A 9,326-nucleotide genomic window follows, 5' to 3' on the forward strand; every position below is an offset into this window, starting at 1 on the left:
TGCCGCTGTGCTCCCCAATACTATACTGCAGAAACAGATAATCCCCCTGATAATACTAGCACCACACAGATAGTGCCCTTCAATAATTATTGGTTTCAGATTGCCAGGATAGTGAACTCACGTATTCTTTGTGGATCTCTTCAGTACCTTGTGCACTGGAAGGGTTACGGTCCAGAGGAAAGAATGTGGGTTCCTGCGACCGACGTGAATGCCAGTCTCCTTGTAAGGGCCTTTCACAGGGCGCTATCTGACAGATCTCCCTGTTTTCCTCTATGTATGTTGTTGTGATGTACATTTGGTGATATACAACTCTGCAAAGATAGATGCATTAATGTTATATGTAGTTATTACATGCATGTTCTTTTTGTATTGCAAAAGATAAAAATAATTAAAAAATAATAATTCTTGTGGAACACCTAAAGGGTTAACAAAGTTTGTAAAATCCGTTTTGAATACCTTGAGGGGTGTAGTTTCTAAAATGGGGTAATTTTTGGGTGGTTTCTATTATGTAAGCCTCACAAAGTGACTTCAGACCTGAACTGGTCCTTAAAAAGTGGGTTTTGGAAATTTTCTAAAAAATTTCAAGATTTGCTTCTAAACTTCTAAGCCGTCTAACGTCCCCAAAAAATAAAATGGCATTCCCAAAATGATCCAAACATGAAGTAGACATATGGGGAATGTAAAGTAATAACTATTTTTGGAAGTATTACTATCTAATATAAAAGTAGAGAAATTGGAATTTGTAAATTTGCTAATTTTTCCAAATTTTTTGTAATTTTCTTGACTCAATTTTACCACTGTCATGAAGTATAATATGTGACGAGAAAGCAATCTCAGAATGGCCTGGATAAGTAAAAGCGTTTTAAAGTTATCACCACATAAAGTGACACGTGTCAGATTTGCAAAAAATGGCCTGGTCCTGAAGGTAAAAAATGACAGGGTCCTGAAGGAGTTAAACAGTTTCTCTAACCAGCCATGGCAATGTTGCACACTCCTTGTTTCTTCAATTGATATATCGTGAATTTTAATATGTACAGGTGTCCCCATTAAACCGAACGAGCCACGTTTCCTTGAGCTGCTGATATAGCTTGTCGCAATCTCGAGGTTGAATACAGAGTTTGTGCTGCCCCACACCACAGGCCCCAGACTCTATCAAACTTTTGTGGTTTGTTGCGATGTTTGTATACTAGTACTACATATGGTAGGATCTGATTTATCTGTAATTTCCACATGGTCAAGTTCGGTGTATTGGGGCTGTACCATCTCATAGCAATACATTTATGTGCCATAAACAGGGATTCCCTCAGGAATATTGTCATATAGTGATCCCAATTGTCCTCATTCAGTATTCCTAGCAGGCAGACCTCCGGAGTGCAGGGTACCCGAACCGGCAATAAAGAGGAAAGAAGGTCAGTCACCTACCTCCAAAACATAGCTATCGGGGTGCAGCTCCACATCATGTGCCAGAAGTCCGCCTCCAATACCCCACATCGCGGGCATGCTGTGGATGAAACTCTGCCCATCCTATACATCCTAGTTGGTGTTAGATACGTCTGATAAATGATATATGATTGGATTATTTTGTCATTGATTTCAGGTGATACTTGTAAATGTGATTCCAATAAAGTCGTTATGAATTCCTCTGTGAGTGTGGGTATCCTTCTTTTCCATTTGTCTATTACTGGGAGGGGATTGTACTAAGTGCGAGTAGATTACCGATACTAAGCCTCTGGGATCTTAGGTCTTGACAACTCCTATACAGGGGCGTAGCTATAGGGGAAGCGGCTGCTTTGGGGCCCTGACCCAAAAGGGGCCCATCCAGGAGGAGGAGGACTAAAATGTTTTGTCAGGGCCCCCTCAACAGTATTACACAATGAATTGATATACAGTGACACTATAGACAGTGTAGGAAACGTATGGAACAGCTGCCGGGCCTGGTCTGAGAGAGAAATCTTTACTAGCCACAGGAATGGGAGCGGCATGAAAGGAAGGGGTTGCAAAAAAATTACTGGGGGAGGGGGGCCCCATTCAAAAATTAGCTGTGGGGCCCAGTCATTTCTAGCTATGCCACTGCTCCTATAAGTGGGTATTTGGAAACTCTGGTGCTGTTATTTGGAAATTTACTCTGTATTGCAGCCCTGAGTTGCAAGTTTGAGAAGAAATGGGTGCGTGGTATGCTGAACTTCTGTGCCAAAGTCTCAAATGTCATTATAATTCCTTGATAATAGATTTCGCCAAGGGTTTTAGCTCCCGCCGATTTCCATCTGTCCGCTCCCATCACCCCCTGCAAACTTGGCATGGACTGATTTTCCCACAAAGGTGTGCCTGAGACAACCTCTGTAAATTTGGCCAGTGATTTAGCCTCTTTCCAAACCGTCCGTGCCAATTTGTGCAGTGGTAACATTGACCTTTGGAACTCCTCCAATACCGACCATAGAGTATTGCAGTTTAGGTAGGTTTTTAAGAAGTACTCTGAAGTAGGCATGTTTTCTGTTCAGTGTTAATGAGCCGTATCTGGCCAGCTATGTAATATATAAAATAATCCGGTAGGGCCATACCTCCCTCTAACTTTGGGCGTTTCAGTGTATCTAGGCAAAGTTTGGCTCTGGATCTGCCCCAAATAAAGACCCTATTCATGGAGTCTAACTCTTTGAACATTGCTTTGGGTATGGGTGTTTCTGAGTGCTGAGCAGCATAAAGAACCTTTGGGAGTATGATCATTTTGACTAAGTTAATGCGTCCTGCCACCGAGATGGGTAACGATTTCCAGTTTTTAAATTTGTCCCGAAATGTGCTCGATTAATGGGCAAATATTAAGTGATAGAGCCTGAGAGTGTCGCTTAGTGATTTTAATTCCTAGATATTTAACAGCTTAACGACCCAGGACGAGAATGCTCGTCCTAAATCGCCGGCACTTAGCGCTAGAGGACGAGCATTCTCGTCCTGCGGTCCTTCCACCCCCCCGCGTGCGGTACAGCGATCAGCGGCAGAGATCCGGCTGTTACTGACAGCCAGATCCCTGCTGCATCAACCAGCATCGGTGATGATGCCAAAGTCGGTGGATTAACCCCTCATATGCCGCGGTCAGTGCTGATTGCGGCATATGGGAGGTTTGTGCTCCCTCACCTCATCTATCGGTTGCCATGGCAGCCCCAAGCCATTCCAAGGCTTGGGGCCTGGCATGTATGGAGGCTTAAGAGGCCCAGCCCCCAGGCTGGGTCTCCTAGGCAACTGTTAGCGTCTTACAGTGTAAGACACTAACAGTTCAATACAGATGTATCGTGCGGCATTGAAACAAGGATCAGACCCTGTAATGTTGAAGTCCCAAAGTGGGACAAATAATAAAGTGAAAAAAAAAAAGTTAATAAAATTAAAGTTTTACAAAAAAATGTTTCAAGTAAAAAAAAAGCGTCCTTTTCCAAAAATAAAGTTTAAAATTTTTTAAAAAATAGGGAAAAGACATATACACATATTAGGTATCGTCGCGTCTGTATCGACCAGCTGTATAAACATATGACATGACCTAACCCCTCAGATAAACACCGTAAAAAATAAAATATAAAAACTGTGCCAAATTTTTTTGTCACCTTATATCACGAAAAGTACAACAGCAGGCGATCAAAAAGGCGTTTGCCCACCAAAATAGTACCAATCTAACCGTCACCTCATCCCGCAAAAAATGCGCCCCTACCTGAGACAATCGCCCCAAAAACAAACAAACTATGGCTCAGAATATGGAGACACTAAAACATAATTTTTTTGTTTTAAAAAAGCTGTTATTGTGTAAAACTTACATAAATAAAATAAAAAAGGATACATATTAGGTATCGCCGCGTCTGCATCGACTGGCTCTATAAAAATATCACATCACCTAACCCCTTAGGTGAACACCGTAAAAAATAAAAAATAAAAACTGTGATAAACCATTTTTTGTCACCTTACATCACAAAAAGTGTAATAGCAAGCGATCAAAAAGTCATATGCACCCCAAAATAGTGCCAATCAAATTGACATCTCATCCCGCAAAAAAATGAGACCCTACCTAAGATAATCGCCCAAAAACTGAAAAAACTATGGCTCTCAGAATATGGAGACACTAAAACATCTTTTTTTTTGTTTCAAGAATGATATTATTGTGTAAAACTTACATAAATAAAAAAAAGTATACATATTAGGTATCGCCGTGTCCGTATCAACCGGCTCTATAAAAATATCACATGACCTAACCCCTCAGGTGAACACCGTAAAAAAATATAAATAAAAACGGTGTAAAAAAACTATTTTTTGTCATCTTACATCACAAAAAGTGTAATAGCAAGCGATCAAAAAGTCATGTGCACCCCAATTTAGTGCCAATCAAACCGTCATCTCATCTCGCAAAAAAATGAGACCCTACCTAAGATAATCGCCCAAAAACTGAAATAAACTATGGCTCTCAGACTATGGAGACACTAAAACATGATTTTTTTTGTTTAAAAAATGAAATCATTGTGTAAAACTTACATAAATAAAAAAAATTGTATACATATTAGGTATCGCCGCGTCCGTGACAATCTGGTCTATAAAAATACCACATGATCTAACCTGTCAGATGAATGTTGTAAATAACAAAAAAAAAAAACGGTGCCAAAACAGCTATTTCTTGTTACCTTGCCTCGCAAAAAGTGTAATATAGAGCAACCAAAAATCATATGTACCCTAAACTAGTACCAACAATACTGCCACCCTATCCCGTAGTTTCTAAAATGGGGTCACTTTTATGGAGTTTCTACTCTAGGGGTGCATCAGGGGGGCTTCAAATGGGACATGGTGTCAAAAAAAACAGTCCAGCAAAATCTGCCTTTCAAAAACCGTATGGCATTCCTTTCCTTCTGCGCCCTGCCGTGTGCCCGTACAGCAGTTTACGACCACATATGGGGTGTTTCTGTAAACTATAGAATCAGAGCCATAAATATAGAGTTTTGTTTGGCTGTTAACCCTTGCTCTGTAACTGGAAAAAAAATATTAAAATGGGAAAATCTGCCAAAAAAGTCAAATTTTGAAATTGTATCTCTATTTTCCATTAATTCTTGTGGAACACCTAAAGGGTTAACGACATTTGTAAAATCAGTTTCGAATACCTTGAGGGGTGTAGTTTCTAGAATGGGGTCATTTTTGGGTGGTTTCTATTATGTAAGCTTCACAAAGTGACTTCAGACCTGAACTGGTCTTTAAAAAGTTGGTTTTTGAAAATTTCTGAGAAATTTCAAGATTTACTTCTAAACTTCTAAGCCTTGTAACGTCCCCCAAAAATAAAATGTCATTCCCAAAATGATCCTAACATGAAGTAGACATATGGGAAATGTAAAGTAATAACTATTTTTGTAGGTATTAATATGTATTATAGAAGTAGAGAAATTTAAACTTGGAAATTTGCATTTTTTTTCAATTTTTGGGCAAATTTGGTATTTTTTTATAAATAAAAAATTTATTTTTTTTTTGCTCCATTTTACCAGTGTCATGAAGTACAATATGTGACGAAAAAACAATCTCAGAATGGCCTGGATAAGTCAAAGCGTTTTAAAGTTATCATCACATAAAGTGACACTGGTCAGATTTGCAAAAAATGGCCTGGTCCTGAAGGTGAAAATGAGCCCGGTCCTTAAGGGGTTGAATGTGTCCATTACTTTTAGCTGGTCAACATGAGAGGGGCCATTCCATTCGGCCCTGCCCAGCGGCATGTACACCGATTTCCCCCAGTTAATTCTCAGACCTGAATAATCCCCAAATTCATCTATCAAAGCCACCGGACTGCTAAGGGACGAGTCAGGTGAAGTAGAGTTGTTGCGATACCAAATTTTTGATTCGGTTTCGATACCATGAAAAAGTATTGCGATACTCGATACCATTCGATACCACGCGAAAAAAATAAACAAAAAAAGCCACGTGCATTCCTCATTTTTAAAAATGGCGAATCGCGCAGTTTTTATTTTATTTTTTCTGTTCCGGCATTCACCACCTAGATTTTTTTTTTATATTTTAATAGTTTGGACTTTTCTGACGTGGCGATGTAATATGTTTATTTATATATTTTATATGTGAAATTGGGAAAAGGGGGGTGATTTATACTTCATATTTTAGTGTTTGGTTTTTTTTCACTTTTTATTTAATAACTATTTCCCCCCTTAGGGGCTAGAACCTGGGATCTTTCATCCCTTTTCCTATTCACCCTGATAGATCTCTATCAGGGTGAATAGGACTCCACACTGTCCCTGCTGCTCTGTGCTTTGTGCACACAGCATCAGGGATGTTACCATGGCAACCAGGGCTTCCTGGCTGCCATGGTAACCGATCGGAGCCCCAGGCTTACACAGCTGGGGCTCCGATCAGAAGCTGCCACTGCACCACCAATGAGGGGGAGTGGAGAGGTCCCTGTGGCCACTGCCACCAATGATTTTAATACTGGAGGGTTGAGAGGGGCCGGCGCACTGTGCCACCAATGATTTTAATGGGATGGGGGGATTGAGGGGGGGGGGGGCACACTGCACCACCAATGATTTTACCCCTTTATACAGGAGGCGGGTACTAGCAGATCAGCGGCAGTTAACTGCCGCTGATCGCAGCTCCCTGTCAGGGGCAGGGTGCCGGCAATGCGATTCTGCTGCCGGCACCCGCCTCCTGTATGTGTTAAAGACTGACTACTGTATATGAGTCCAGACTTTCACTATTAGGCCACACAGAGCGGCGCCCAGCGATGTCTCAGCACTCACCATTTAGTCCTGGGCGCCGCTCCGTTCGCCCGCAGTGCCCCATTACTGTCTCCTCTCCTGCTCCACATGCTGCTGATTACTATCGGAGCGATGGGAGGAGACATCAGCTTCACTAGTGGGCGTTCCTTCTCCCTGGCTGTAGCGCTGTCCAATCGCAGCGCAGGGAAAAGGAACGCCCACTAGTGAAGCTGATGTCTCCTCCCATCGCTCCGATAGTAATCCTATCATTGGGGGCGCAGTGCGCCCGCCCCTCCTCCGCCCCTCTCTTCTCATTGCCGCCCCTCCTCCACCCCCTCTCTTCTCATTGCCGCCCCTCCTCCGCCCCTCTCTTCTCATTGCCGCCCCTCCTCCGCCCCTCTCTTCTCATTGGTGGCAGCGGCAGCAGCACAGGGGGAGGGAGGACAGCTTCCTTCTCCCCGTGCTGCTGAGAGAGAACATGAGCGCGCCGATAGCAGCGCGCTCATGTTCAGAGATACTAGACTGCGCAGAAGCGCAGCCCAGTATCGAAAAAACGGAAATCCCGGTATCGTATCGATACCGGGACAAAAGTATCGATTGGGTATCGAAATTTCGATACCCGCAACAACCCTAAGGTGAAGACAGATATAGAATCATGTCATCAGCATATAATCCTACACGAACCTCCCTCTCTCCCATGGTCACTCCGCTTATGTTATTACTGTTTCTCACCCCAATTGCCAAGGCGAATAGGAGTGGAGACAATCGGCAGCCCTGTCTCGTTCCTCTGTGAAGGGGAAAACTTTCCGATAATTCTCCGTTGACCAGTAGCCTACTTACCGGGTTGCTATACAGGATGCTGACCCATCTGAGGAATTGAGGACCAAACCCAAAGCTTCGAACAAGTATGGCCATTCTGTGGAATCAAATGCTTTGGCTGCGTCAAGTGATGCTAGCGCCCAGTCTGCATTCATGGAGTATCACAGCTGCGTAACCACCTGCACCCTTCTTATGTTTTCTATTGTGGACTTCCCTGTTTGGTCGTGATGGATCAATGATAGAATTACCCGGTTAAGGCGAGTTGCTAATATTCTGGTTAGAATTTAGTAGTCCACATTTAATAGTGCTATGGGTCTGTCAGGGTTAGGTAAGAGTATTATGGTGGCTTCCTTAAATGATTCCGGTAGGTGTCCTGTCTCCAGGGCTGAATGAAAGGTGGCCAGCAGTTGGGGGGCTAACACCTCAGCATATCTGGCATATACTTCCTTGGGGAGCCCATCTGGGCCCGGGGATTTCCCATTATTGAGGTCTGCTATTGCTTGCAGTATCTCCTCTAAACAAAGAGGTTGGTCCAACTGGGCACTTTGTGATGTAGTAAGTTTAGGGAGAGACATGCCTTCTAGGTATGTGGATATCTATGTTTCGGATGCTGCTATATTGGATCTATATAGATTTTGATAGAAGTATGTAAAAGGTGCTGATTATTGTTTCTTGAGTATTAAATTCTTTAATGTGTCCCACACAAGAGCGGTATTGGGTTTATTTTCATGTGTTTTTAGGAACTCCTGTAGTTGATATGAGACTCCATCTGTTGAGCCCATAAGGTCCAGCCAGAACGGATGTATGTTAATTCTGTACATTATTGAGGAAACACGTATAAGTAAACGTATTACGCCTAGTAAAACATATTGTACATTGTCAATAAGAGCATGAACAAAGACATATCTGCCTTCCGTGTCAATGACCAGGTCTTTTGCCTCCCATCATAATTGTTTGTGTACTAGCAGGGACACCCCCCTTGAGGAAGAGGAATGGTAGGAGTGTGCGGTCCACTGTACCCAAGGCTTCTTTAAGGCTATAGATGTATTAGGTGTAAGGCCTCATGCACACGACCGTAGTTATGGTCCGCATCCGAGCCGCAGTCTCAATGGGGCTGCAAAAGATGCGGACCGCACTCCGTGTGCTGTCCGCATCCGTTGCTCCGTTCCGAGGCCCCGCAAAAAAAATTATATAGCATGTCCTATTCTTGTCCGTTTTGCCGACAAGAATAGGCATGTCTACAATGGGCCGCCCGATCCGTTCCGCAAATTGCGGAAGGCACACGGACGGCTTCAGTTTTTTTAGCGGATCCACGGTTTGCGGACCACAAAAAGAGGCACGGTTGTGTGCACGAGGCTTAGAATGCGTCTCTTGGAGACACAGTATTTGTGGGCTGGAATTTCGAATAAAAGCGAGCACCATTGATCTTTTTTGTGGAGTGCCTAATCCCTTGACCTTCCATGAAAGAATTTTCAACTCCAGCCATGGAATCCAGGGCCTGCGTTTAGTGTCAAGAGTTGGACATACCGCAATCGGCTGTAGTGATACAAATAAACAAATCAACATTAGAAGAACTAGGTATACAAACTGTCATATATATTATTCGTGGGATAGATGTTCTGTCTGGTCTAACTTCTTTCATACCAGACTCTAGGCCAGTAAAATCGGCATGCCTCCGTCGTTGGTGATGTTTTGACAGAGGCATGCCGGCTGCAGCACCTACTGTGATACCTTTATTTGAGGATATAAGTATCGCTAGGGTGGCCCATGGTAGTTCGGTGTAAACAAGAAGCTATTGGA

This window comes from Bufo bufo, chromosome 7, assembly GCF_905171765.1.
Source record: "Bufo bufo chromosome 7, aBufBuf1.1, whole genome shotgun sequence".
Classification (NCBI taxonomy): Eukaryota; Metazoa; Chordata; class Amphibia; order Anura; family Bufonidae; genus Bufo; species Bufo bufo.